We start from the raw sequence: 27,379 nt of genomic DNA, 5'->3' as shown, positions 1-27,379 counted from the left end.
AAAGTACCTTAGTGTTTCTTTGTACTTTTTGAATTAATGAAATCTGTTTAGCAAAGTAAAATGCACATTATCATAAAAAAAGTCACCATGATATAAAATGCGCAAAAATATTTCAGTTTTTAAGTTAAAAAAAAAAAAAAAAAGGGTGTGTTTTCCAAATGTAGGGGGTATAGCTCAGTGGTAGAGCATTTGACTGCAGATCAAGAGGTCCTTGGTTCAACTCCGAGTGCCCCCTCCAGATGCTTTTTCAACAGATTAAACATGCTTTTTTACCTATATGTTCATGGAAATTTTAGAACCATATGAAGTTGAATTCATGTTTATGTACTTTCTTATTGTGAATACTATTTCAGAAATGTAGCAAAAAGTTCATGTTGATGTGCCTTCTTAATATGAAAACAATTTAAAAATGTTGGAAAATGCTTGAGAAATTTTGTCTGAAAAGAAATCGACAAAAGATACATATGGCACATTGGAAGACTCTAATCCCCAGAAATGAGTTGTAAAATAACAGTACCTTAGTGTTTCTTTGTACTTTTTGAATTAATGAAATCTGTTTAGCAAAGTAAAATGCAGATTATCATAAAAAAGTCACCATGATATAAACTGCGCAAAAATATTTCAGTTTTTACGTAAAAAAAAAAAAAAAAGAGGGTGTGTTTTCCAAATGTAGGGGGTATAGCTCAGTGGTAGAGCATTTGACTGCACATCAAGAGGTCCTTGGCTCAACTCCGAGTGCCCCCTCCAGATACTTTTTCAACAGATTAAACATGCTTTTTTACCTATATGTTCATGGAAATTTTAGAACCATATGAAGTTGAATTCATGTTTATGTACTTTCTTAATGTGAATACTATTTCAGAAATGTAGCAAAAAGTTCATGTTGATGTGCCTTCTTAATATGAAAACAATTTAAAAATGTTGGAAAATGCTTGAGAAATTTTGTCTGAAAAGAAATCGACAAAAGATACATATGGCACATTGGAAGACTCTAATCCCCAGAAATGAGTTGTAAAATAAAAGTACCTTAGTGTTTCTTTGTACTTTTTGAATTAATGAAATCTGTTTAGCAAAGTAAAATGCACATTATCATAAAAAAAGTCTCCATGATATAAACTGCGCAAAAATATTTCAGTTTTTACGTAAAAAAAAAAAAAGGAAGAGGGTGTGTTTTCCAAATGTAGGGGGTATAGCTCAGTGGTAGAGCATTTGACTGCAGATCAAGAGGTCCTTGGTTCAACTCCGAATGCCCCCTCCAGATACATCTTCAACAGATTAAACATGCTTTTTTACCTATATGTTCATGGAAATTTTAGAATCATATGAAGTTGAATTCATGTTTATGTACTTTCTTAATGTGAATACTATTTCAGAAATGTAGCAAAAAGTTCATGTTGATGTGCCTTCTTAATATGAAAACAATTTAAAAATGTTGGAAAATGCTTGAGAAATTTTATCTGAAAAGAAATCGACAAAAGATACATATGGCACATTGGAAGACTCTAATCCCCAGAAATGAGTTGTAAAATAAAAACACCTTAGTGTTTCTTTGTACTTTTTGAATTAATGAAATCTCTTAAGCAAAGTAAAATGCACATTATCATAAAAAAAGTCACCACGATATAAACTGTGCAAAAATAATTCAGTTTTTACGTTAAAAAAAAAAAAAAAAAAGAGGGTGTGTTTTCCAAATGTGAGGGGTATAGCTCGGTGGTAGAGCATTTGACTGCAGATCAAGAGGTCTTTGGTTCAACTCCGAGTGCCCCCTCCAGATACTTTTTCAACAGATTAAACATGCTTTTTTACCTATATGTTCATGGAAATTTTAGAACCATATGAAGTTGAATTCATGTTTATGTACTTTCTTAATGTGAATACTATTTCAGAAATGTAGCAAAAAGTTCATGTTGATGTGCCTTCTTAATATGAAAACAATTTAAAAATGTTGGAAAATGCTTGAGAAATTTTGTCTGAAAAGAAATCGACAAAAGATACATATGGCACATTGGAAGACTCTAATCCCCAGAAATGACTTGTAAAATAAAAATACCTTAGTGTTTCTTTGTACTTTTTGAATTATTGAAATCTGTTTTGCAAAGTAAAATGCACATTATCATAAAAAAAGTCACCACGATATAAACTGCGCAAAAATATTTCAGTTTTTACATAAAAAAAAGAAGAGGGTGTGTTTTCCAAATGTAGGGGGTATACCTCAGTGGTAGAGCATTTGACTGCAGATCAAGAGGTCCTTGGTTCAACTCCGAGTGCCCCCTCCAGATACTTTGTCAACAGATTAAACATGCTTTTTTACCTATATGTTCATGGAAATTTTAGAACCATATGAAGTTGAATTCATGTTTATGTACTTTCTTAATGTGAATACTCTTTCAGAAATGTAGCAAAAAGTTCATGTTGATGTGCCTTCTTAATATGAAAACAATTTAAAAATGTTGGAAAATGCTTGAGAAATTTTGTCTGAAAAGAAATCGACAAAAGATACATATGGCACATTGGAAGACTCTAATCCCCAGAAATGAGTTGTAAAATAAAAATACCTTAGTGTTTCTTTGTACTTTTTGAATTATTGAAATCTGTTTTGCAAAGTAAAATGCACATTATCATAAAAAAAGTCACCATGATATAAACTGCGCAAAAATATTTCAGTTTTTACGTAAAAAAAAAAAAAAAGAGTGTGTGTTTTCCAAATGTAGGGGGTATAGCTCAGTGGTAGAGCATTTGACTGCAGATCAAGAGGTCCTTGGTTCAACTCCGAGTGCCCCCTCCAGATACTTTTTCAACAGGTTAAACATGCTTTTTTACCTATATGTTCATGGAAATTTTAGAACCATATGAAGTTGAATTCATGTTTATGTACTTTCTTAATGTGAATACTATTTCAGAAATGTAGCAAAAAGTTCATGTTGATGTGCCTTCTTAATATGAAAACAATTTAAAAATGTTGGAAAATGCTTGAGAAATTTTGTCTGAAAAGAAATCGACAAAAGATACATATGGCACATTGGAAGACTCTAATCCCCAGAAATGAGTTGTAAAATAAAAATACCTTAGTGTTTCTTTGTACTTTTTGAATTATTGAAATCTGTTTTGCAAAGTAAAATGCACATTATCATAAAAAAAGTCACCACGATATAAACTGCGCAAAAATATTTCAGTTTTTACGTAAAAAAAAAAGAAGAGGGTGTGTTTTCCAAATGTAGGGGGTATAGCTCAGTGGTAGAGCATTTGACTGCAGATCAAGAGGTCCTTGGTTCAACTCCGAGTGCCCCCTCCAGATACTTTTTCAACAGATTAAACATGTTTTTTACCTATATGTTCATGGAAATTTTAGAACCATATGAAGTTGAATTCATGTTTATGTACTTTCTTAATGTGAATACTATTTCAGAAATGTAGCAAAAAGTTAATGTTGATGTGCCTTCTTAATATGAAAACAATTTAAAAATGTTGGAAAATGCTTGAGAAATTTTGTCTGAAAAGAAATCGACAAAAGATACATATGGCACATTGGAAGACTCTAATCCCCAGAAATGAGTTGTAAAATAAAAATACCTTAGTGTTTCTTTGTACTTTTTGAGTTAATGAAGTCTGTTTAGCAAAGTAAAATGCACATTATCATAAAAAAAAGTCACCACGATATAAACTGTGCAAAAATATTTCAGTTTTTACGTTAAAAAAAAAAAAAAAAAGAGGGTGTGTTTTCCAAATGTAGGGGGTATAGCAAAGTGGTAGAGCATTTGACTGCAGATCAAGAGGTCCTTGGTTCAACTCCGAGTGCCCCCTCCAGATACTTTTTCAACAGATTAATTATGCTTTTTTACCTATATGTTCATGGAAATTTTAGAACCATATGAAGTTGAATTCATGTTTATGTACTTTCTTAATGTGAATACTATTTCAGAAATGTAGCAAAAAGTTCATGTTGATGTGCCTTCTTAATATGAAAACAATTTAAAAATGTTGGAAAATGCTTGAGAAATTTTGTCTGAAAAGAAATGGACAAAAGATACATATGGCACATTGGAAGACTCTAATCCCCAGAAATGAGTTGTAAAATAAAAATACCTTAGTGTTTCTTTGTACTTTTTGAATTAATGAAATCTGTTTAGCAAAGTAAAATGCTCATTATCATAAAAAAAGTCACCACGATATAAACTGCGCAAAAATATTTCAGTTTTTACGTAAAAAAAAAAGAAGAGGGTGTGTTTTCCAAATGTAGGGGGTATAGCTCAGTGGTAGAGCATTTGACTGCAGATCAAGAGGTCCTTGGTTCAACTCCGAGTGCCCCCTCCAGATACTTTTTCAACAGATTAAACATGCTTTTTTACCTATATGTTCATGGAAATTTTAGAACCATATGAAGTTGAATTCATGTTTATGTACTTTCTTAATGTGAATACTATTTCAGAAATGTAGCAAAAAGTTCATGTTGATGTGCCTTCTTAATATGAAAACAATTTAAAAATGTTGGAAAATGCTTGAGAAATTTTGTCTGAAAAGAAATCGACAAAAGATACATATGGCACATTGGAAGACTCTAATCCCCAGAAATGAGTTGTAAAATAAAAATACCTTAGTGTTTCTTTGTACTTTTTGAATTATTGAAATCTGTTTTGCAAAGTAAAATGCACATTATCATAAAAAAAGTCACCATGATATAAACTGCGCAAAAATATTTCAGTTTTTACATAAAAAAAAGAAGAAGAGGGTGTGTTTTCCAAATGTAGGGGGTATAGCTCAGTGGTAGAGCATTTGACTGCAGATCAAGAGGTCCTTGGTTCAACTCCGAGTGCCCCCTCCAGATACTTTGTCAACAGATTAAACATGCTTTTTTACCTATATGTTCATGGAAATTTTAGAACCATATGAAGTTGAATTCATGTTTATGTACTTTCTTAATGTGAATACTCTTTCAGAAATGTAGCAAAAAGTTCATGTTGATGTGCCTTCTTAATATGAAAACAATTTAAAAATGTTGGAAAATGCTTGAGAAATTTTGTCTGAAAAGAAATCGACAAAAGATACATATGGCACATTGGAAGACTCTAATCCCCAGAAATGAGTTGTAAAATAAAAATACCTTAGTGTTTCTTTGTACTTTTTGAATTAATGAAATCTGTTTAGCAAAGTAAAATGCACATTATCATAAAAAAAGTCACCATGATATAAACTGCGCAAAAATATTTCAGTTTTTACGTAAAAAAAAAAAAAAAAGAGTGTGTGTTTTCCAAATGTAGGGGGTATAGCTCAGTGGTAGAGCATTTGACTGCAGATCAAGAGGTCCTTGGTTCAACTCCGAGTGCCCCCTCCAGATACTTTTTCAACAGATTAAACATGCTTTTTTACCTATATGTTCATGGAAATTTTAGAACCATATGAAGTTGAATTCATGTTTATGTACTTTCTTAATGTGAATACTATTTCAGAAATGTAGCAAAAAGTTCATGTTGATGTGCCTTCTTAATATGAAAACAATTTAAAAATGTTGGAAAATGCTTGAGAAATTTTGTCTGAAAAGAAATCGACAAAAGATACATATGGCACATTGGAAGACTCTAATCCCCAGAAATGAGTTGTAAAATAAAAATACCTTAGTGTTTCTTTGTACTTTTTGAATTATTGAAATCTGTTTTGCAAAGTAAAATGCACATTATCATAAAAAAAGTCACCACGATATAAACTGCGCAAAAATATTTCAGTTTTTACATAAAAAAAAAAGAAGAGGGTGTGTTTTCCAAATGTAGGGGGTATAGCTCAGTGGTAGAGCATTTGACTGCAGATCAAGAGGTCCTTGGTTCAACTCTGAGTGCCCCCTCCAGATACTTTGTCAACAGATTAAACATGCTTTTTTACCTATATGTTCATGGAAATTTTAGAACCATATGAAGTTGAATTCATGTTTATGTACTTTCTTAATGTGAATACTCTTTCAGAAATGTAGCAAAAAGTTCATGTTGATGTGCCTTCTTAATATGAAAACAATTTAAAAATGTTGGAAAATGCTTGAGAAATTTTGTCTGAAAAGAAATCGACAAAAGATACATATGGCACATTGGAAGACTCTAATCCCCAGAAATGAGTTGTAAAATAAAAATACCTTAGTGTTTCTTTGTACTTTTTAAATTATTGAAATCTGTTTTCCAAAGTAAAATGCACATTATCATAAAAAAAGTCACCACGATATAAACTGCGCAAAAAATATTTCAGTTTTTACGTAAAAAAAAAAAGAAGAGGGTGTGTTTTCCAAATGTAGGGGGTATAGCTCAGTGGTAGAGCATTTGACTGCAGATCAAGAGGTCCTTGGTTCAACTCCGAGTGCCCCCTCCAGATACTTTTTCAACAGATTAAACATGCTTTTTTACCTATATGTTCATGGAAATTTTAGAACCATATGAAGTTGAATTCATGTTTATGTACTTTCTTAATGTGAATACTATTTCAGAAATGTAGCAAAAAGTTCATGTTGATGTGCCTTCTTAATATGAAAACAATTTAAAAATGTTGGAAAATGCTTGAGAAATTTAGTCTGAAAAGAAATCGACAAAAGATACATATGGCAAATTGGAAGACTCTAATCCCCAGAAATGAGTTGTAAAATATAAGTACCTTAGTGTTTCTTTGTACTTTTTGAATTAATGAAATCTGTTTAGCAAAGTAAAATGCACATTATCATAAAAAAAGTCACCATGATATAAACTGCGCAAAAATATTTCAGTTTTTACGTAAAAAAAAAAAAAAAGAGGGTGTGTTTTTCAAATGTAGGGGGTATATCTCAGTGGTAGAGCATTTGACTGCAGATCAAGAGGTCCTTGGTTCAACTCCGAGTGCCCCCTCCAGATACTTTTTCAACAGATTAAACATGCTTTTTTACCTATATGTTCATGGAAATTTTAGAACCTTATGAAGTTGAATTCATTTTTATGTACTTTCTTAATGTGAATACTATTTCAGAAATGTAGCAAAAAGTTCATGTTGATGTGCCTTCTTAATATGAAAACAATTTAAAAATGTTGGAAAATGCTTGAGAAATTTTGTCTGAAAAGAAATCGACAAAAGATACATATGGCACATTGGAAGACTCTAATCCCCAGAAATGAGTTGTAAAATAAAAATACCTTAGTGTTTCTTTGTACTTTTTGAGTTAATGAAATCTGTTTAGCAAAGTAAAATGCACATTATCATAAAAAAAAGTCACCACGATATAAACTGTGCAAAAATATTTCAGTTTTTACGTTGTTAAAAAAAAAAAAAAAAAAAAAAAAGAGGGTGTGTTTTTCAAATGTAGGGGGTATATCTCAGTGGTAGAGCATTCGACTGCAGATCAAGAGGTCCTTGGTTCAACTCCGAGTGCCCCCTCCAGATACTTTTTCAACAGATTAAACATGCTTTTTTACCTATATGTTCATGGAAATTTTAGAACCATATGAAGTTGAATTCATGTTTATGTACTTTCTTAATGTGAATACTATTTCAGAAATGTAGCAAAAAGTTCATGTTGATGTGCCTTCTTAATATGAAAACAATTTAAAAATGTTGGAAAATGCTTGAGAAATTTTGTCTGAAAAGAAATCGACAAAAGATACATATGGCACATTGGAAGACTCTAATCCCCAGAAATGAGTTGTAAAATAAAAGTACCTTAGTGTTTCTTTGTACTTTTTGAATCAATGAAATCTGTTTAGCAAAGTAAAATGCACATTATCATAAAAAAAGTCACCATGATATAAACTGCGCAAAAATATTTCAGTTTTTACGTAAAAAAAAAAAAAAAGAGTGTGTGTTTTCCAAATGTAGGGGGTATAGCTCAGTGGTAGAGCATTTGACTGCAGATCAAGAGGTCCTTGGTTCAACTCCGAGTGCCCCCTCCATATACTTTTTCAACAGATTAAACATGCTTTTTTACCTATATGTTCATGGAAATTTTAGAACCATATGAAGTTGAATTCATGTTTATGTACTTTCTTAATGTGAATACTATTTCAGAAATGTAGCAAAAAGTTCATGTTGATGTGCCTTCTTAATATGAAAACAATTTAAAAATGTTGGAAAATGCTTGAGAAATTTTGTCTGAAAAGAAATGGACAAAAGATACATATGGCACATTGGAAGACTCTAATCCCCAGAAATGAGTTGTAAAATAAAAATACCTTAGTGTTTCTTTGTACTTTTTGAATTAATGAAATCTGTTTAGCAAAGTAAAATGCTCATTATCATAAAAAAAGTCACCACGATATAAACTGCGCAAAAATATTTCAGTTTTTACGTAAAAAAAAAAGAAGAGGGTGTGTTTTCCAAATGTAGGGGGTATAGCTCAGTGGTAGAGCATTTGACTGCAGATCAAGAGGTCCTTGGTTCAACTCCGAGTGCCCCCTCCAGATACTTTTTCAACAGATTAAACATGCTTTTTTACCTATATGTTCATGGAAATTTTAGAACCATATGAAGTTGAATTCATGTTTATGTACTTTCTTAATGTGAATACTATTTCAGAAATGTAGCAAAAAGTTCATGTTGATGTGCCTTCTTAATATGAAAACAATTTAAAAATGTTGGAAAATGCTTGAGAAATTTTGTCTGAAAAGAAATCGACAAAAGATACATATGGCACATTGGAAGACTCTAATCCCCAGAAATGAGTTGTAAAATAAAAATACCTTAGTGTTTCTTTGTACTTTTTGAATTATTGAAATCTGTTTTGCAAAGTAAAATGCACATTATCATAAAAAAAGTCACCACGATATAAACTGCGCAAAAATATTTCAGTTTTTACATAAAAAAAAAAGAAGAGGGTGTGTTTTCCAAATGTAGGGGGTATAGCTCAGTGGTAGAGCATTTGACTGCAGATCAAGAGGTCCTTGGTTCAACTCCGAGTGCCCCCTCCAGATACTTTGTCAACAGATTAAACATGCTTTTTTACCTATATGTTCATGGAAATTTTAGAACCATATGAAGTTGAATTCATGTTTATGTACTTTCTTAATGTGAATACTCTTTCAGAAATGTAGCAAAAAGTTCATGTTGATGTGCCTTCTTAATATGAAAACAATTTAAAAATGTTGGAAAATGCTTGAGAAATTTTGTCTGAAAAGAAATCGACAAAAGATACATATGGCACATTGGAAGACTCTAATCCCCAGAAATGAGTTGTAAAATAAAAATACCTTAGTGTTTCTTTGTACTTTTTGAATTAATGAAATCTGTTTAGCAAAGTAAAATGCACATTATCATAAAAAAAGTCACCATGATATAAACTGCGCAAAAATATTTCAGTTTTTACGTAAAAAAAAAAAAAAAAGAGTGTGTGTTTTCCAAATGTAGGGGGTATAGCTCAGTGGTAGAGCATTTGACTGCAGATCAAGAGGTCCTTGGTTCAACTCCGAGTGCCCCCTCCAGATTCTTTTTCAACAGATTAAACATGCTTTTTTACCTATATGTTCATGGAAATTTTAGAACCATATGAAGTTGAATTCATGTTTATGTACTTTCTTAATGTGAATACTATTTCAGAAATGTAGCAAAAAGTTCATGTTGATGTGCCTTCTTAATATGAAAACAATTTAAAAATGTTGGAAAATGCTTGAGAAATTTTGTCTGAAAAGAAATCGACAAAAGATACATAGGGCACATTGGAAGACTCTAATCCCCAGAAATGAGTTGTAAAATAAAAATACCTTAGTGTTTCTTTGTACTTTTTAAATTATTGAAATCTGTTTTGCAAAGTAAAATGCACATTATCATAAAAAAAGTCACCACGATATAAACTGCGCAAAAATATTTCAGTTTTTACGTAAAAAAAAAAAGAAGAGGGTGTGTTTTCCAAATGTAGGGGGTATAGCTCAGTGGTAGAGCATTTGACTGCAGATCAAGAGGTCCTTGGTTCAACTCCGAGTGCCCCCTCCAGATACTTTTTCAACAGATTAAACATGCTTTTTTACCTATATGTTCATGGAAATTTTAGAACCATATGAAGTTGAATTCATGTTTATGTACTTTCTTAATGTGAATACTATTTCAGAAATGTAGCAAAAAGTTCATGTTGATGTGCCTTCTTAATATGAAAACAATTTAAAAATGTTGGAAAATGCTTGAGAAATTTAGTCTGAAAAGAAATCGACAAAAGATACATATGGCAAATTGGAAGACTCTAATCCCCAGAAATGAGTTGTAAAATATAAGTACCTTAGTGTTTCTTTGTACTTTTTGAATTAATGAAATCTGTTTAGCAAAGTAAAATGCACATTATCATAAAAAAAGTCACCATGATATAAACTGCGCAAAAATATTTCAGTTTTTACGTAAAAAAAAAAAAAAGAGGGTGTGTTTTTCAAATGTAGGGGGTATATCTCAGTGGTAGAGCATTTGACTGCAGATCAAGAGGTCCTTGGTTCAACTCCGAGTGCCCCCTCCAGATACTTTTTCAACAGATTAAACATGCTTTTTTACCTATATGTTCATGGAAATTTTAGAACCTTATGAAGTTGAATTCATTTTTATGTACTTTCTTAATGTGAATACTATTTCAGAAATGTAGCAAAAAGTTCATGTTGATGTGCCTTCTTAATATGAAAACAATTTAAAAATGTTGGAAAATGCTTGAGAAATTTTGTCTGAAAAGAAATCGACAAAAGATACATATGGCACATTGGAAGACTCTAATCCCCAGAAATGAGTTGTAAAATAAAAATACCTTAGTGTTTCTTTGTACTTTTTGAGTTAATGAAATCTGTTTAGCAAAGTAAAATGCACATTATCATAAAAAAAAGTCACCACGATATAAACTGTGCAAAAATATTTCAGTTTTTACGTTGTTAAAAAAAAAAAAAAAAAAAAAAAAGAGGGTGTGTTTTTCAAATGTAGGGGGTATATCTCAGTGGTAGAGCATTCGACTGCAGATCAAGAGGTTCTTGGTTCAACTCCGAGTGCCCCCTCCAGATACTTTTTCAACAGATTAAACATGCTTTTTTACCTATATGTTCATGGAAATTTTAGAACCATATGAAGTTGAATTCATGTTTATGTACTTTCTTAATGTGAATACTATTTCAGAAATGTAGCAAAAAGTTCATGTTGATGTGCCTTCTTAATATGAAAACAATTTAAAAATGTTGGAAAATGCTTGAGAAATTTTGTCTGAAAAGAAATCGACAAAAGATACATATGGCACATTGGAAGACTCTAATCCCCAGAAATGAGTTGTAAAATAAAAGTACCTTAGTGTTTCTTTGTACTTTTTGAATCAATGAAATCTGTTTAGCAAAGTAAAATGCACATTATCATAAAAAAAGTCACCATGATATAAACTGCGCAAAAATATTTCAGTTTTTACGTAAAAAAAAAAAAGAAGAGTGTGTGTTTTCCAAATGTAGGGGGTATAGCTCAGTGGTAGAGCATTTGACTGCAGATCAAGAGGTCCTTGGTTCAACTCCGAGTGCCCCCTCCAGATACTTTTTCAACAGATTAAACATGCTTTTTTACCTATATGTTCATGGAAATTTTAGAACCATATGAAGTTGAATTCATTTTTATGTACTTTCTTAATGTGAATACTATTTCAGAAATGTAGCAAAAAGTTCATGTTGATGTGCCTTCTTAATATGAAAACAATTTAAAAATGTTGGAAAATGCTTGAGAAATTTTGTCTGAAAAGAAATCGACAAAAGATACATATGGCACATTGGAAGACTCTAATCCCCAGAAATGAGTTGTAAAATAAAAATACCTTAGTGTTTCTTTGTACTTTTTGAATTAATGAAATCTGTTTAGCAAAGTAAAATGCTCATTATCATAAAAAAAGTCACCACGATATAAACTGCGCAAAAATATTTCAGTTTTTACGTAAAAAAAAAAAAAAGAGGGTGTGTTTTCCAAATGTAGGGGGTATAGCTCAGTGGTAGAGCATTTGACTGCAGATCAAGAGGTCCTTGGTTCAACTCCGAGTGCCCCCTCCAGATACTTTTTCAACAGATTAAACATGCTTTTTTACCTATATGTTCATGGAAATTTTAGAACCATATGAAGTTGAATTCATGTTTATGTACTTTCTTAATGTGAATACTATTTCAGAAATGTAGCAAAAAGTTCATGTTGATGTGCCTTCTTAATATGAAAACAATTTAAAAATGTTGGAAAATGCTTGAGAAATTTTGTCTGAAAAGAAATCGACAAAAGATACATATGGCACATTGAAAGACTCTAATCCCCAGAAATGAGTTGTAAAATAAAAATACCTTAGTGTTTCTTTGTACTTTTTGAATTATTGAAATCTGTTTAGCAAAGTAAAATGCACATTATCATAAAAAAAGTCACCATGATATAAACTGCGCAAAAATATTTCAGCTTTTACATAAAAAAAAAAAAAAAAAAGAGGGTGTGTTTTCCAAATGTAGGGGGTATAGCTCAGTGGTAGAGCATTTGACTGCAGATCAAGAGGTCCTTGGTTCAACTCCGAGTGCCCCCTCCAGATACTTTTTCAACAGATTAAACATGCTTTTTTACCTATATGTTCATGGAAATTTTAGAACCATATGAAGTTGAATTCATGTTTATGTACTTTCTTAATGTGAATACTATTTCAGAAATGTAGCAAAAAGTTCATGTTGATGTGCCTTCTTAATATGAAAACAATTTAAAAATGTTGAAAAAAGGCTTGAGAAATTTTGTCTGAAAAGAAATCGACAAAAGATACATATGGCACATTGGAAGACTCTAATCCCCAGAAATGAGTTGTAAAATAAAAATACCTTAGTGTTTCTTTGTACTTTTTGAATTATTGAAATCTGTTTAGCAAAGTAAAATGCACATTATCATAAAAAAAGTCACCACGATATAAACTGCGCAAAAATATTTCAGTTTTTACGTAAAAAAAAAAGAAGAGGGTGTGTTTTCCAAATGTAGGGGGTATAGCTCAGTGGTAGAGCATTTGACTGCAGATCAAGAGGTCCTTGGTTCAACTCCGAGTGCCCCCTCCAGATACTTTTTCAACAGATTAAACATGCTTTTTTACCTATATGTTCATGGAAATTTTAGAACCATATGAAGTTGAATTCATGTTTATGTACTTTCTTAATGTGAATACTATTTCAGAAATGTAGCAAAAAGTTCATGTTGATGTGCCTTCTTAATATGAAAACAATTTAAAAATGTTGGAAAATGCTTGAGAAATTTTGTCTGAAAAGAAATCGACAAAAGATACATATGGCACATTGGAAGACTCTAATCCCCAGAAATGAGTTGTAAAATAAAAATACCTTAGTGTTTCTTTGTACTTTTTGAATTATTGAAATCTGTTTTGCAAAGTAAAATGCACATTATCATAAAAAAAGTCACCACGATATAAACTGCGCAAAAATATTTCAGTTTTTACATAAAAAAAAAAGAAGAGGGTGTGTTTTCCAAATGTAGGGGGTATAGCTCAGTGGTAGAGCATTTGACTGCAGATCAAGAGGTCCTTGGTTCAACTCCGAGTGCCCCCTCCAGATACTTTGTCAACAGATTAAACATGCTTTTTTACCTATATGTTCATGGAAATTTTAGAACCATATGAAGTTGAATTCATGTTTATGTACTTTCTTAATGTGAATACTATTTCAGAAATGTAGCAAAAAGTTCATGTTGATGTGCCTTCTTAATATGAAAACAATTTAAAAATGTTGGAAAATGCTTGAGAAATTTTGTCTGAAAAGAAATCGACAAAAGATACACATGGCACATTGGAAGACTCTAATCCCCAGAAATGAGTTCTAAAATAAAAATAACTTAGTGTTTCTTTGTACTTTTTGAATTAATGAAATCTGTTTAGCAAAGTAAAATGCTCATTATCATAAAAAAGTCACCACGATATAAACTGTGCAAAAATATTTCAGTTTTTACGTTGTTAAAAAAAAAAAAAAAAAAAAAGAGGGTGTGTTTTACAAATGTAGGGGGTATAGCTCAGTGGTAGAGCATTTGACTGCAGATCAAGAGGTCCTTGGTTCAACTCCGAGTGCCCTCTCCAGATACTTTTTCAACAGATTAAACATGCTTTTTTACCTATATGTTCATGGAAATTTTAGAACCATATGAAGTTGAATTCATGTTTATGTACTTTCTTAATGTGAATACTATTTCAGAAATGTAGCAAAAATTTCATGTTGATGTGCCTTCTTAATATGAAAACAATTTAAAAATGTTGGAAAATGCTTGAGAAATTTTGTCTGAAAAAAAATCGACAAAAGATACATATGGCACATTGGAAGACTCTAATCCCCAGAATTGAGTTGTAAAATATAAGTACCTTAGTGTTTTTTTGTACTTTTTGAATTAATGAAATCTGTTTAGCAAAGTAAAATGCACATTATCATAAAAAAAGTCACCATGATATAAACTGCGCAAAAATATTTCAGCTTTTACATAAAAAAAAAAAAAAAAGAGGGTGTGTTTTCCAAATGTAGGGGGTATAGCTCAGTGGTAGAGCATTTGACTGCAGATCAAGAGGTCCTTGGTTCAACTCCGAGTGCCCCCTCCAGATACTTTTTCAACAGATTAAACATGCTTTTTTACCTATATGTTCATGGAAATTTTAGAACCATATGAAGTTGAATTCATGTTTATGTACTTTCTTAATGTGAATACTATTTCAGAAATGTAGCAAAAAGTTCATGTTGATGTGCCTTCTTAATATGAAAACAATTTAAAAATGTTGGAAAATGCTTGAGAAATTTTGTCTGAAAAGAAATCGACAAAAGATACATATGGCACATTGGAAGACTCTAATCCCCAGAAATGAGTTGTAAAATAAAAGTACCTTAGTGTTTCTTTGTACTTTTTTAATTAATGAAATCTGTTTAGCAAAGTAAAATGCACATTATCATAAAAAAAGTCACCATGATATAAACTGCGCAAAAATATTTCAGTTTTTACGTAAAAAAAAAAAAAAAAGAGTGTGTGTTTTCCAAATGTAGGGGGTATAGCTCAGTGGTAGAGCATTTGACTGCAGATCAAGAGGTCCTTGGTTCAACTCCGAGTGCCCCCTCCAGATACTTTTTCAACAGATTAAACATGCTTTTTTACCTATATGTTCATGGAAATTTTAGAACCATATGAAGTTGAATTCATGTTTATGTACTTTCTTAATGTGAATACTATTTCAGAAATGTAGCAAAAAGTTCATGTTGATGTGCCTTCTTAATATGAAAACAACTTAAAAATGTTGGAAAATGCTTGAGAAATTTTGTCTGAAAAAAAATCGACAAAAGATACATATGGCACATTGGAAGACTCTAATCCCCAGAATTGAGTTGTAAAATATAAGTACCTTAGTGTTTTTTTGTACTTTTTGAATTAATGAAATCTGTTTAGCAAAGTAAAATGCACATTATCATAAAAAAAGTCACCATGATATAAACTGCGCAAAAATATTTCAGCTTTTACATAAAAAAAAAAAAAAAAAGAGGGTGTGTTTTCCAAATGTAGGGGGTATAGCTCAGTGGTAGAGCATTTGACTGCAGATCAAGAGGTCCTTGGTTCAACTCCGAGTGCCCCCTCCAGATACTTTTTCAACAGATTAAACATGCTTTTTTACCTATATGTTCATGGAAATTTTAGAACCATATGAAGTTGAATTCATGTTTATGTACTTTCTTAATGTGAATACTATTTCAGAAATGTAGCAAAAAGTTCATGTTGATGTGCCTTCTTAATATGAAAACAATTTAAAAATGTTGGAAAATGCTTGAGAAATTTTGTCAGAAAAGAAATCGACAAAAGATACATATGGCACATTGGAAGACTCTAATCCCCAGAAATGAGTTGTAAAATAAAAATACTCTAGTGTTTCTTTGTACTTTTTGAATTATTGAAATCTGTTTAGCAAAGTAAAATGCACATTATCATAAAAAAAGTCACCACGATATAAACTGCGCAAAAATATTTCAGTTTTTACGTAAAAAAAAAAGAAGAGGGTGTGTTTTCCAAATGTAGGGGGTATAGCTCAGTGGTAGAGCATTTGACTGCAGATCAAGAGGTCCTTGGTTCAACTCCGAGTGCCCCCTCCAGATACTTTTTCAACAGATTAAACATGCTTTTTTACCTATATGTTCATGGAAATTTTAGAACCATATGAAGTTGAATTCATGTTTATGTACTTTCTTAATGTGAATACTATTTCAGAAATGTAGCAAAAAGTTCATGTTGATGTGCCTTCTTAATATGAAAACAATTTAAAAATGTTGGAAAATGCTTGAGAAATTTTGTCTGAAAAGAAATCGACAAAAGATACATATGGCACATTGGAAGACTCTAATACCCAGAAATGAGTTGTAAAATAAAAATACCTTAGTGTTTCTTTGTACTTTTTGAATTATTGAAATCTGTTTTGCAAAGTAAAATGCACATTATCATAAAAAAAGTCACCACGATATAAACTGCGCAAAAATATTTCAGTTTTTACATAAAAAAAAAGAAGAGGGTGTGTTTTCCAAATGTAGGGGGTATAGCTCAGTGGTAGAGCATTTGACTGCAGATCAAGAGGTCCTTGGTTCAACTCCGAGTGCCCCCTCCAGATACTTTGTCAACAGATTAAACATGCTTTTTTACCTATATGTTCATGGAAATTTTAGAACCATATGAAGTTGAATTCATGTTTATGTACTTTCTTAATGTGAATACTCTTTCAGAAATGTAGCAAAAAGTTCATGTTGATGTGCCTTCTTAATATGAAAACAATTTAAAAATGTTGGAAAATGCTTGAGAAATTTTGTCTGAAAAGAAATCGACAAAAGATACATATGGCACATTGGAAGACTCTAATCCCCAGAAATGAGTTGTAAAATATAAGTACCTTAGTGTTTCTTTGTACTTTTTGAATTAATGAAATCTGTTTAGCAAAGTAAAATGCACATTATCATAAAGAAAAGTCACCATGATATAAACTGCGCAAAAATATTTCAGTTTTTACGTAAAAAAAAAAAAGAGGGTGTGTTTTTCAAATGTAGGGGGAATAGCTCAGTGGTAGAGCATTTGACTCCAGATCAAGAGGTCCTTGGTTCAACTCCGAGTGCCCCCTCCAGATACTTTTTCAACAGATTAAAGATGCTTTTTTACCTATATGTTCATGGAAATTTTAGAACCATATGAAGTTGAATTCATTTTTATGTACTTTCTTAATGTGAATACTATTTCAGAAATGTAGCAAAAAGTTCATGTTGATGTGCCTTCTTAATATGAAAACAATTTAAAAATGTTGGAAAATGCTTGAGAAATTTTGTCTGAAAAGAAATCGACAAAAGATACATATGGCACATTGGAAGACTCTAATCCCCAGAAATGAGTTGTAAAATAAAAATACCTTAGTGTTTCTTTGTACTTTTTGAGTTAATGAAATCTGTTTAGCAAAGTAAAATGCACATTATCATAAAAAAAGTCACCACGATATAAACTGTGCAAAAATATTTCAGTTTTTACGTTAAAAAAAAAAAAAAAAGGGTGTGTTTTCCAAATGTAGGGGGTATAGCAAAGTGGTAGAGCATTTGACTGCAGATCAGGAGGTCCTTGGTTCAACTCCGAGTGCCCCCTCCAGATACTTTTTCAACAGATTAAACATGCTTTTTTACCTATATGTTCATGGAAATTTTAGAACCATATGAAGTTGAATTCATGTTTATGTACTTTCTTAATGTGAATACTATTTCAAAAATGTAGCAAAAAGTTCATGTTGATGTGCCTTCTTAATATGAAAACAATTTAAAAATGTTGGAAAATGCTTGAGAAATTTTGTCTGAAAAGAAATGGACAAAAGATACACATGGCACATTGGAAGACTCTAATCCCCAGAAATGAGTTGTAAAATAAAAATAACTTAGTGTTTCTTTGTACTTTTTGAATTAATGAAATCTGTTTAGCAAAGTAAAATGCTCATTATCATAAAAAAGTCACCACGATATAAACTGTGCAAAAATATTTCAGTTTTTACGTTGTTAAAAAAAAAAAAAAAAAAAAAGAGGGTGTGTTTTACAAATGTAGGGGGTATAGCTCAGTGGTAGAGCATTTGACTGCAGATCAAGAGGTCTTTGGTTCAACTCCGAGTGCCCTCTCCAGATACTTTTTCAACAGATTAAACATGCTTTTTTACCTATATGTTCATGGAAATTTTAGAACCATATGAAGTTGAATTCATGTTTATGTACTTTCTTAATGTGAATACTATTTCAGAAATGTAGCAAAAAGTTCATGTTGATGTGCCTTCTTAATATGAAAACAATTTAAAAATGTTGGAAAATGCTTGAGAAATTTTGTCTGAAAAAAAATCGACAAAAGATACATATGGCACTTTGGAAGACTCTAATCCCCAGAATTGAGTTGTAAAATATAAGTACCTTAGTGTTTTTTTGTACTTTTTGAATTAATGAAATCTGTTTAGCAAAGTAAAATGCACATTATCATAAAAAAAGTCACCATGATATAAACTGCGCAAAAATATTTCAGCTTGTACATAAAAAAAAAAAAAAAAGAGGGTGTGTTTTCCAAATGTAGGGGGTATAGCTCAGTGGTAGAGCATTTGACTGCAGATCAAGAGGTCCTTGGTTCAACTCCGAGTGCCCCCTCCAGATACTTTTTCAACAGATTAAACATGCTTTTTTACCTATATGTTCATGGAAATTTTAGAACCATATGAAGTTGAATTCATGTTTATGTACTTTCTTAATGTGAATACTATTTCAGAAATGTAGCAAAAAGTTCATGTTGATGTGCCTTCTTAATATGAAAACAATTTAAAAATGTTGGAAAATGCTTGAGAAATTTTGTCTAAAAAGAAATCGACAAAAGATACATATGGCACATTGGAAGACTCTAATCCCCAGAAATGAGTTGTAAAATAAAAATACCTTAGTGTTTCTTTGTACTTTTTGAATTATTGAAATCTGTTTAGCAAAGTAAAATGCACATTATCATAAAAAAAGTCACCACGATATAAACTGCGCAAAAATATTTCAGTTTTTACGTAAAAAAAAAGAAGAGGGTGTGTTTTCCAAATGTAGGGGGTATAGCTCAGTGGTAGAGCATTTGACTGCAGATCAAGAGGTCCTTGGTTCAACTCCGAGTGCCCCCTCCAGATACTTTTTCAACAGACTAAACATGCTTTTTTACCTATATGTTCATGGAAATTTTAGAACCATATGAAGTTGAATTCATGTTTATGTACTTTCTTAATGTGAATACTATTTCAGAAATGTAGCAAAAAGTTCATGTTGATGTGCCTTCTTAATATGAAAACAATTTAAAAATGTTGGAAAATGCTTGAGAAATTTTGTCTGAAAAGAAATCGACAAAAGATACATATGGCACATTGGAAGACTCTAATCCCCAGAAATGAGTTGTAAAATAAAAATACCTTAGTGTTTCTTTGTACTTTTTGAATTATTGAAATCTGTTTTGCAAAGTAAAATGCACATTATCATAAAAAAAGTCACCACGATATAAACTGCGCAAAAATATTTCAGTTTTTACATAAAAAAAAAGAAGAGGGTGTGTTTTCCAAATGTAGGGGGTATAGCTCAGTGGTAGAGCATTTGACTGCAGATCAAGAGGTCCTTGGTTCAACTCCGAGTGCCCCCTCCAGATACTTTGTCAACAGATTAAACATGCTTTTTTACCTATATGTTCATGGAAATTTTAGAACCATATGAAGTTGAATTCATGTTTATGTACTTTCTTAATGTGAATACTCTTTCAGAAATGTAGCAAAAAGTTCATGTTGATGTGCCTTCTTAATATGAAAACAATTTAAAAATGTTGGAAAATGCTTGAGAAATTTTGTCTGAAAAGAAATCGACAAAAGATACATATGGCACATTGGAAGACTCTAATCCCCAGAAATGAGTTGTAAAATATAAGTACCTTAGTGTTTCTTTGTACTTTTTGAATTAATGAAATCTGTTTAGCAAAGTAAAATGCACATTATCATAAAGAAAAGTCACCATGATATAAACTGCGCAAAAATATTTCAGTTTTTACGTAAAAAAAAAAAAGAGGGTGTGTTTTTCAAATGTAGGGGGAATAGCTCAGTGGTAGAGCATTTGACTCCAGATCAAGAGGTCCTTGGTTCAACTCCGAGTGCCCCCTCCAGATACTTTTTCAACAGATTAAAGATGCTTTTTTACCTATATGTTCATGGAAATTTTAGAACCATATGAAGTTGAATTCATTTTTATGTACTTTCTTAATGTGAATACTATTTCAGAAATGTAGCAAAAAGTTCATGTTGATGTGCCTTCTTAATATGAAAACAATTTAAAAATGTTGGAAAATGCTTGAGAAATTTTGTCTGAAAAGAAATCGACAAAAGATACATATGGCACATTGGAAGACTCTAATCCCCAGAAATGAGTTGTAAAATAAAAATACCTTAGTGTTTCTTTGTACTTTTTGAGTTAATGAAATCTGTTTAGCAAAGTAAAATGCACATTATCATAAAAAAAGTCACCACGATATAAACTGTGCAAAAATATTTCAGTTTTTACGTTAAAAAAAAAAAAAAAAAGGGTGTGTTTTCCAAATGTAGGGGGTATAGCAAAGTGGTAGAGCATTTGACTGCAGATCAGGAGGTCCTTGGTTCAACTCCGAGTGCCCCCTCCAGATACTTTTTCAACAGATTAAACATGCTTTTTTACCTATATGTTCATGGAAATTTTAGAACCATATGAAGTTGAATTCATGTTTATGTACTTTCTTAATGTGAATACTATTTCAGAAATGTAGCAAAAAGTTCATGTTGATGTGCCTTCTTAATATGAAAACAATTTAAAAATGTTGGAAAATGCTTGAGAAATTTTATCTGAAAAGAAATCGACAAAAGATACATATGGCACATTGGAAGACTCTAATCCCCAGAAATGAGTTGTAAAATAAAAATACCTTAGTGTTTCTTTGTACTTTTTGAATTAATGAAATCTGTTTAGCAAAGTAAAATGCACATTATCATAAAAAAAGTCACCACGATATAAACTGTGCAAAAATATTTCAGTTTTTCCGTTTAAAAAAAAAAAAAAAAAGAGGGTGTGTTTTCCAAATGTGAGGGGTATAGCTCGGTGGTAGAGCATTTGACTGCAGATCAAGAGGTCTTTGGTTCAACTCTGAGTTCCCCCTCCAGATACTTTTTCAACAGATTAAACATGCTTTTTTACCTATATGTTCATGGAAATTTTAGAACCATATGAAGTTGAATTCATGTTTATGTACTTTCTTAATGTGAATACTATTTCAGAAATGTAGCAAAAAGTTCATGTTGATGTGCCTTCTTAATATGAAAACAATTTAAAAATGTTGGAAAATGCTTGAGAAATTTTGTCTGAAAAGAAATCGACAAAAGATACATATGGCACATTGGAAGACTCTAATTCCCAGAAATGAGTTGTAAAATAAAAATACCTTAGTGTTTCTTTGTACTTTTTGAATTAATGACATCTGTTTAGCAAAGTAAAATGCACATTATCATAAAAAAAAGTCACCACGATATAAACTGCGCAAAAATATTTCAGTTTTTACGTAAAAAAAAAAAAAAGAGGTTGTGTTTTCCAAATGTAGGGGGTATAGCTCAGTGGTAGAGCATTTGAGTGCAGATCAAGAGGTCCTTGGTTCAACTCCGAGTGCCCCCTCCAGATACCTTTTCAACAGATTAAACATGCTTTTTTACCAATATGTTCATGGAAATTTTAGAATCATATGAAGTTGAATTCATGTTTATGTACTTTCTTAATGTGAATACTATTTCAGAAATGTAGCAAAAAGTTCATTTTGATGTGCCTTCTTAATATGAAAACAATTTAAAAATGTTGGAAAATGCTTGAGAAATTTTATCTGAAAAGAAATCAACAAAAGATACATATGGCACATTGGAAGACTCTAATCCCCAGAAATGACTTGTAAAATAAAAATACCTTAGTGTTTCTTTGTACTTTTTGAATGAATGAAATCTGTTTAGCCAAGTAAAATGCACATCATCGTAAAAAAAAGTCACCACGATATAAAACTGTGCAAAAATATTTCAAGTTTTATGTAAAAAAAAAAAAGAGGGTGTGTTTTTCAAACGTAGGGGGTATAGCTCAGTGGTAGAGCATTTGACTGCAGATCAAGAGGTCCTTGGTTCAACTCCGAGTTCCCCCTCCAGATGCTTTTTCAACAGATTAAACATGCTTTTTTACCTCTGTGTTCATGGAAATTTTAGAACCATATGAAGTTGAATTCATGTTTATGTACTTTCTTAATGTGAATACTATTTCAGAAATGTAGCAAAAAGTTCATGTTGATGTGCCTTCTTAATATGAAAACAATTTAAAAATGTTGGAAAATGCTTGAGAAATTTTGTCTGAAAAGAAATCGACAAAAGATACATATGGCACATTGGAAGACTCTAATTCCCAGAAATGAGTTGTAAAATAAAAATACCTTAGTGTTTCTTTGTACTTTTTGAGTTAATGAAATCTGTTTAGCAAAGTAAAATGCACATTATCATAAAAAAAGTCACCACGATATAAACTGTGCAAAAATATTTCAGTTTTTACGTTAAAAAAAAAAAAAAAAGGGTGTGTTTTCCAAATGTAGGGGGTATAGCAAAGTGGTAGAGCATTTGACTGCAGATCAGGAGGTCCTTGGTTCAACTCCGAGTGCCCCCTCCAGATACTTTTTCAACAGATTAAACATGCTTTTTTACCTATATGTTCATGGAAATTTTAGAACCATATGAAGTTGAATTCATGTTTATGTACTTTCTTAATGTGAATACTATTTCAAAAATGTAGCAAAAAGTTCATGTTGATGTGCCTTCTTAATATGAAAACAATTTAAAAATGTTGGAAAATGCTTGAGAAATTTTGTCTGAAAAGAAATGGACAAAAGATACACATGGCACATTGGAAGACTCTAATCCCCAGAAATGAGTTGTAAAATAAAAATAACTTAGTGTTTCTTTGTACTTTTTGAATTAATGAAATCTGTTTAGCAAAGTAAAATGCTCATTATCATAAAAAAGTCACCACGATATAAACTGTGCAAAAATATTTCAGTTTTTACGTTGTTAAAAAAAAAAAAAAAAAAAAAAGAGGGTGTGTTTTACAAATGTAGGGGGTATAGCTCAGTGGTAGAGCATTTGACTGCAGATCAAGAGGTCTTTGGTTCAACTCCGAGTGCCCTCTCCAGATACTTTTTCAACAGATTAAACATGCTTTTTTACCTATATGTTCATGGAAATTTTAGAACCATATGAAGTTGAATTCATGTTTATGTACTTTCTTAATGTGAATACTATTTCAGAAATGTAGCAAAAAGTTCATGTTGATGTGCCTTCTTAATATGAAAACAATTTAAAAATGTTGGAAAATGCTTGAGAAATTTTGTCTGAAAAAAAATCGACAAAAGATACATATGGCACTTTGGAAGACTCTAATCCCCAGAATTGAGTTGTAAAATATAAGTACCTTAGTGTTTTTTTGTACTTTTTGAATTAATGAAATCTGTTTAGCAAAGTAAAATGCACATTATCATAAAAAAAGTCACCATGATATAAACTGCGCAAAAATATTTCAGCTTGTACATAAAAAAAAAAAAAAAAGAGGGTGTGTTTTCCAAATGTAGGGGGTATAGCTCAGTGGTAGAGCATTTGACTGCAGATCAAGAGGTCCTTGGTTCAACTCCGAGTGCCCCCTCCAGATACTTTTTCAACAGATTAAACATGCTTTTTTACCTATATGTTCATGGAAATTTTAGAACCATATGAAGTTGAATTCATGTTTATGTACTTTCTTAATGTGAATACTATTTCAGAAATGTAGCAAAAAGTTCATGTTGATGTGCCTTCTTAATATGAAAACAATTTAAAAATGTTGGAAAATGCTTGAGAAATTTTGTCTAAAAAGAAATCGACAAAAGATACATATGGCACATTGGAAGACTCTAATCCCCAGAAATGAGTTGTAAAATAAAAATACCTTAGTGTTTCTTTGTACTTTTTGAATTATTGAAATCTGTTTAGCAAAGTAAAATGCACATTATCATAAAAAAAGTCACCACGATATAAACTGCGCAAAAATATTTCAGTTTTTACGTAAAAAAAAAGAAGAGGGTGTGTTTTCCAAATGTAGGGGGTATAGCTCAGTGGTAGAGCATTTGACTGCAGATCAAGAGGTCCTTGGTTCAACTCCGAGTGCCCCCTCCAGATACTTTTTCAACAGATTAAACATGCTTTTTTACCTATATGTTCATGGAAATTTTAGAACCATATGAAGTTGAATTCATGTTTATGTACTTTCTTAATGTGAATACTATTTCAGAAATGTAGCAAAAAGTTCATGTTGATGTGCCTTCTTAATATGAAAACAATTTAAAAATGTTGGAAAATGCTTGAGAAATTTTGTCTGAAAAGAAATCGACAAAAGATACATATGGCACATTGGAAGACTCTAATCCCCAGAAATGAGTTGTAAAATAAAAATACCTTAGTGTTTCTTTGTACTTTTTGAATTATTGAAATCTGTTTTGCAAAGTAAAATGCACATTATCATAAAAAAAGTCACCACGATATAAACTGCGCAAAAATATTTCAGTTTTTACATAAAAAAAAAGAAGAGGGTGTGTTTTCCAAATGTAGGGGGTATAGCTCAGTGGTAGAGCATTTGACTGCAGATCAAGAGGTCCTTGGTTCAACTCCGAGTGCCCCCTCCAGATACTTTGTCAACAGATTAAACATGCTTTTTTACCTATATGTTCATGGAAATTTTAGAACCATATGAAGTTGAATTCATGTTTATGTACTTTCTTAATGTGAATACTCTTTCAGAAATGTAGCAAAAAGTTCATGTTGATGTGCCTTCTTAATATGAAAACAATTTAAAAATGTTGGAAAATGCTTGAGAAATTTTGTCTGAAAAGAAATCGACAAAAGATACATATGGCACATTGGAAGACTCTAATCCCCAGAAATGAGTTGTAAAATATAAGTACCTTAGTGTTTCTTTGTACTTTTTGAATTAATGAAATCTGTTTAGCAAAGTAAAATGCACATTATCATAAAGAAAAGTCACCATGATATAAACTGCGCAAAAATATTTCAGTTTTTACGTAAAAAAAAAAAAGAGGGTGTGTTTTTCAAATGTAGGGGGAATAGCTCAGTGGTAGAGCATTTGACTCCAGATCAAGAGGTCCTTGGTTCAACTCCGAGTGCCCCCTCCAGATACTTTTTCAACAGATTAAAGATGCTTTTTTACCTATATGTTCATGGAAATTTTAGAACCATATGAAGTTGAATTCATTTTTATGTACTTTCTTAATGTGAATACTATTTCAGAAATGTAGCAAAAAGTTCATGTTGATGTGCCTTCTTAATATGAAAACAATTTAAAAATGTTGGAAAATGCTTGAGAAATTTTGTCTGAAAAGAAATCGACAAAAGATACATATGGCACATTGGAAGACTCTAATCCCCAGAAATGAGTTGTAAAATAAAAATACCTTAGTGTTTCTTTGTACTTTTTGAGTTAATGAAATCTGTTTAGCAAAGTAAAATGCACATTATCATAAAAAAAGTCACCACGATATAAACTGTGCAAAAATATTTCAGTTTTTACGTTAAAAAAAAAAAAAAAAGGGTGTGTTTTCCAAATGTAGGGGGTATAGCAAAGTGGTAGAGCATTTGACTGCAGATCAGGAGGTCCTTGGTTCAACTCCGAGTGCCCCCTCCAGATACTTTTTCAACAGATTAAACATGCTTTTTTACCTATATGTTCATGGAAATTTTAGAACCATATGAAGTTGAATTCATGTTTATGTACTTTCTTAATGTGAATACTATTTCAGAAATGTAGCAAAAAGTTCATGTTGATGTGCCTTCTTAATATGAAAACAATTTAAAAATGTTGGAAAATGCTTGAGAAATTTTATCTGAAAAGAAATCGACAAAAGATACATATGGCACATTGGAAGACTCTAATCCCCAGAAATGAGTTGTAAAATAAAAATACCTTAGTGTTTCTTTGTACTTTTTGAATTAATGAAATCTGTTTAGCAAAGTAAAATGCACATTATCATAAAAAAAGTCACCACGATATAAACTGTGCAAAAATATTTCAGTTTTTCCGTTTAAAAAAAAAAAAAAAAAGAGGGTGTGTTTTCCAAATGTGAGGGGTATAGCTCGGTGGTAGAGCATTTGACTGCAGATCAAGAGGTCTTTGGTTCAACTCTGAGTTCCCCCTCCAGATACTTTTTCAACAGATTAAACATGCTTTTTTACCTATATGTTCATGGAAATTTTAGAACCATATGAAGTTGAATTCATGTTTATGTACTTTCTTAATGTGAATACTATTTCAGAAATGTAGCAAAAAGTTCATGTTGATGTGCCTTCTTAATATGAAAACAATTTAAAAATGTTGGAAAATGCTTGAGAAATTTTGTCTGAAAAGAAATCGACAAAAGATACATATGGCACATTGGAAGACTCTAATTCCCAGAAATGAGTTGTAAAATAAAAATACCTTAGTGTTTCTTTGTACTTTTTGAATTAATGACATCTGTTTAGCAAAGTAAAATGCACATTATCATAAAAAAAAGTCACCACGATATAAACTGCGCAAAAATATTTCAGTTTTTACGTAAAAAAAAAAAAAAGAGGTTGTGTTTTCCAAATGTAGGGGGTATAGCTCAGTGGTAGAGCATTTGAGTGCAGATCAAGAGGTCCTTGGTTCAACTCCGAGTGCCCCCTCCAGATACCTTTTCAACAGATTAAACATGCTTTTTTACCAATATGTTCATGGAAATTTTAGAATCATATGAAGTTGAATTCATGTTTATGTACTTTCTTAATGTGAATACTATTTCAGAAATGTAGCAAAAAGTTCATTTTGATGTGCCTTCTTAATATGAAAACAATTTAAAAATGTTGGAAAATGCTTGAGAAATTTTATCTGAAAAGAAATCAACAAAAGATACATATGGCACATTGGAAGACTCTAATCCCCAGAAATGACTTGTAAAATAAAAATACCTTAGTGTTTCTTTGTACTTTTTGAATGAATGAAATCTGTTTAGCCAAGTAAAATGCACATCATCGTAAAAAAAAGTCACCACGATATAAAACTGTGCAAAAATATTTCAAGTTTTATGTAAAAAAAAAAAAGAGGGTGTGTTTTTCAAACGTAGGGGGTATAGCTCAGTGGTAGAGCATTTGACTGCAGATCAAGAGGTCCTTGGTTCAACTCCGAGTTCCCCCTCCAGATGCTTTTTCAACAGATTAAACATGCTTTTTTACCTCTGTGTTCATGGAAATTTTAGAACCATATGAAGTTGAATTCATGTTTATGTACTTTCTTAATGTGAATACTATTTCAGAAATGTAGCA

At 31.3% G+C, this 27,379-nt stretch overlaps 34 non-coding genes across 34 annotated transcripts; all 34 read left to right on the top strand.

Annotated features, from left to right (window-relative positions):
* Positions 1-163: 163 nt before the first annotated feature.
* On the top strand, positions 164-235 carry TRNAC-GCA (transfer RNA cysteine (anticodon GCA)). The gene has a single exon. It is a non-coding gene; the product is annotated as a tRNA-Cys (tRNA).
* Positions 236-2,710: 2,475 nt separating this feature from the next.
* On the top strand, positions 2,711-2,782 carry TRNAC-GCA (transfer RNA cysteine (anticodon GCA)). Its single transcript has one exon. It is a non-coding gene; the product is annotated as a tRNA-Cys (tRNA).
* Positions 2,783-3,217: 435 nt separating this feature from the next.
* TRNAC-GCA (transfer RNA cysteine (anticodon GCA)) lies at positions 3,218-3,289 on the top strand. Its single transcript has one exon. It is a non-coding gene; the product is annotated as a tRNA-Cys (tRNA).
* Positions 3,290-4,236: 947 nt separating this feature from the next.
* On the top strand, positions 4,237-4,308 carry TRNAC-GCA (transfer RNA cysteine (anticodon GCA)). Its single transcript has one exon. It is a non-coding gene; the product is annotated as a tRNA-Cys (tRNA).
* A 436-nt stretch (positions 4,309-4,744) lies between these two features.
* Positions 4,745-4,816, top strand: TRNAC-GCA (transfer RNA cysteine (anticodon GCA)). Its single transcript has one exon. It is a non-coding gene; the product is annotated as a tRNA-Cys (tRNA).
* A 438-nt stretch (positions 4,817-5,254) lies between these two features.
* On the top strand, positions 5,255-5,326 carry TRNAC-GCA (transfer RNA cysteine (anticodon GCA)). The gene has a single exon. It is a non-coding gene; the product is annotated as a tRNA-Cys (tRNA).
* Positions 5,327-6,270: 944 nt separating this feature from the next.
* On the top strand, positions 6,271-6,342 carry TRNAC-GCA (transfer RNA cysteine (anticodon GCA)). The gene has a single exon. It is a non-coding gene; the product is annotated as a tRNA-Cys (tRNA).
* Positions 6,343-7,811: 1,469 nt separating this feature from the next.
* TRNAC-GCA (transfer RNA cysteine (anticodon GCA)) lies at positions 7,812-7,883 on the top strand. Its single transcript has one exon. It is a non-coding gene; the product is annotated as a tRNA-Cys (tRNA).
* Positions 7,884-8,318: 435 nt separating this feature from the next.
* TRNAC-GCA (transfer RNA cysteine (anticodon GCA)) lies at positions 8,319-8,390 on the top strand. Its single transcript has one exon. It is a non-coding gene; the product is annotated as a tRNA-Cys (tRNA).
* A 435-nt stretch (positions 8,391-8,825) lies between these two features.
* On the top strand, positions 8,826-8,897 carry TRNAC-GCA (transfer RNA cysteine (anticodon GCA)). The gene has a single exon. It is a non-coding gene; the product is annotated as a tRNA-Cys (tRNA).
* A 438-nt stretch (positions 8,898-9,335) lies between these two features.
* TRNAC-GCA (transfer RNA cysteine (anticodon GCA)) lies at positions 9,336-9,407 on the top strand. Its single transcript has one exon. It is a non-coding gene; the product is annotated as a tRNA-Cys (tRNA).
* A 436-nt stretch (positions 9,408-9,843) lies between these two features.
* Positions 9,844-9,915, top strand: TRNAC-GCA (transfer RNA cysteine (anticodon GCA)). Its single transcript has one exon. It is a non-coding gene; the product is annotated as a tRNA-Cys (tRNA).
* Positions 9,916-11,383: 1,468 nt separating this feature from the next.
* Positions 11,384-11,455, top strand: TRNAC-GCA (transfer RNA cysteine (anticodon GCA)). The gene has a single exon. It is a non-coding gene; the product is annotated as a tRNA-Cys (tRNA).
* A 436-nt stretch (positions 11,456-11,891) lies between these two features.
* Positions 11,892-11,963, top strand: TRNAC-GCA (transfer RNA cysteine (anticodon GCA)). Its single transcript has one exon. It is a non-coding gene; the product is annotated as a tRNA-Cys (tRNA).
* Positions 11,964-12,403: 440 nt separating this feature from the next.
* Positions 12,404-12,475, top strand: TRNAC-GCA (transfer RNA cysteine (anticodon GCA)). The gene has a single exon. It is a non-coding gene; the product is annotated as a tRNA-Cys (tRNA).
* A 436-nt stretch (positions 12,476-12,911) lies between these two features.
* Positions 12,912-12,983, top strand: TRNAC-GCA (transfer RNA cysteine (anticodon GCA)). The gene has a single exon. It is a non-coding gene; the product is annotated as a tRNA-Cys (tRNA).
* A 435-nt stretch (positions 12,984-13,418) lies between these two features.
* On the top strand, positions 13,419-13,490 carry TRNAC-GCA (transfer RNA cysteine (anticodon GCA)). Its single transcript has one exon. It is a non-coding gene; the product is annotated as a tRNA-Cys (tRNA).
* Positions 13,491-13,936: 446 nt separating this feature from the next.
* On the top strand, positions 13,937-14,008 carry TRNAC-GCA (transfer RNA cysteine (anticodon GCA)). Its single transcript has one exon. It is a non-coding gene; the product is annotated as a tRNA-Cys (tRNA).
* Positions 14,009-14,446: 438 nt separating this feature from the next.
* TRNAC-GCA (transfer RNA cysteine (anticodon GCA)) lies at positions 14,447-14,518 on the top strand. The gene has a single exon. It is a non-coding gene; the product is annotated as a tRNA-Cys (tRNA).
* A 438-nt stretch (positions 14,519-14,956) lies between these two features.
* TRNAC-GCA (transfer RNA cysteine (anticodon GCA)) lies at positions 14,957-15,028 on the top strand. Its single transcript has one exon. It is a non-coding gene; the product is annotated as a tRNA-Cys (tRNA).
* Positions 15,029-15,467: 439 nt separating this feature from the next.
* Positions 15,468-15,539, top strand: TRNAC-GCA (transfer RNA cysteine (anticodon GCA)). The gene has a single exon. It is a non-coding gene; the product is annotated as a tRNA-Cys (tRNA).
* Positions 15,540-15,974: 435 nt separating this feature from the next.
* TRNAC-GCA (transfer RNA cysteine (anticodon GCA)) lies at positions 15,975-16,046 on the top strand. The gene has a single exon. It is a non-coding gene; the product is annotated as a tRNA-Cys (tRNA).
* Positions 16,047-16,480: 434 nt separating this feature from the next.
* Positions 16,481-16,552, top strand: TRNAC-GCA (transfer RNA cysteine (anticodon GCA)). The gene has a single exon. It is a non-coding gene; the product is annotated as a tRNA-Cys (tRNA).
* A 435-nt stretch (positions 16,553-16,987) lies between these two features.
* On the top strand, positions 16,988-17,059 carry TRNAW-CCA (transfer RNA tryptophan (anticodon CCA)). Its single transcript has one exon. It is a non-coding gene; the product is annotated as a tRNA-Trp (tRNA).
* A 1,465-nt stretch (positions 17,060-18,524) lies between these two features.
* On the top strand, positions 18,525-18,596 carry TRNAC-GCA (transfer RNA cysteine (anticodon GCA)). Its single transcript has one exon. It is a non-coding gene; the product is annotated as a tRNA-Cys (tRNA).
* A 434-nt stretch (positions 18,597-19,030) lies between these two features.
* On the top strand, positions 19,031-19,102 carry TRNAC-GCA (transfer RNA cysteine (anticodon GCA)). Its single transcript has one exon. It is a non-coding gene; the product is annotated as a tRNA-Cys (tRNA).
* A 434-nt stretch (positions 19,103-19,536) lies between these two features.
* On the top strand, positions 19,537-19,608 carry TRNAC-GCA (transfer RNA cysteine (anticodon GCA)). The gene has a single exon. It is a non-coding gene; the product is annotated as a tRNA-Cys (tRNA).
* A 435-nt stretch (positions 19,609-20,043) lies between these two features.
* Positions 20,044-20,115, top strand: TRNAW-CCA (transfer RNA tryptophan (anticodon CCA)). The gene has a single exon. It is a non-coding gene; the product is annotated as a tRNA-Trp (tRNA).
* A 1,968-nt stretch (positions 20,116-22,083) lies between these two features.
* On the top strand, positions 22,084-22,155 carry TRNAC-GCA (transfer RNA cysteine (anticodon GCA)). The gene has a single exon. It is a non-coding gene; the product is annotated as a tRNA-Cys (tRNA).
* A 1,466-nt stretch (positions 22,156-23,621) lies between these two features.
* TRNAC-GCA (transfer RNA cysteine (anticodon GCA)) lies at positions 23,622-23,693 on the top strand. Its single transcript has one exon. It is a non-coding gene; the product is annotated as a tRNA-Cys (tRNA).
* A 434-nt stretch (positions 23,694-24,127) lies between these two features.
* On the top strand, positions 24,128-24,199 carry TRNAC-GCA (transfer RNA cysteine (anticodon GCA)). The gene has a single exon. It is a non-coding gene; the product is annotated as a tRNA-Cys (tRNA).
* A 434-nt stretch (positions 24,200-24,633) lies between these two features.
* TRNAC-GCA (transfer RNA cysteine (anticodon GCA)) lies at positions 24,634-24,705 on the top strand. The gene has a single exon. It is a non-coding gene; the product is annotated as a tRNA-Cys (tRNA).
* A 435-nt stretch (positions 24,706-25,140) lies between these two features.
* On the top strand, positions 25,141-25,212 carry TRNAW-CCA (transfer RNA tryptophan (anticodon CCA)). The gene has a single exon. It is a non-coding gene; the product is annotated as a tRNA-Trp (tRNA).
* A 1,967-nt stretch (positions 25,213-27,179) lies between these two features.
* TRNAC-GCA (transfer RNA cysteine (anticodon GCA)) lies at positions 27,180-27,251 on the top strand. Its single transcript has one exon. It is a non-coding gene; the product is annotated as a tRNA-Cys (tRNA).
* Positions 27,252-27,379: the final 128 nt, after the last annotated feature.

The sequence above is a fragment of the Ranitomeya variabilis genome, chromosome 1, assembly GCF_051348905.1.
Source record: "Ranitomeya variabilis isolate aRanVar5 chromosome 1, aRanVar5.hap1, whole genome shotgun sequence".
NCBI classification, from domain to species: Eukaryota; Metazoa; Chordata; class Amphibia; order Anura; family Dendrobatidae; genus Ranitomeya; species Ranitomeya variabilis.
Note: the sequence above shows the minus strand (reverse complement) of the source record. Positions and strands in the feature narration are given on the sequence as shown.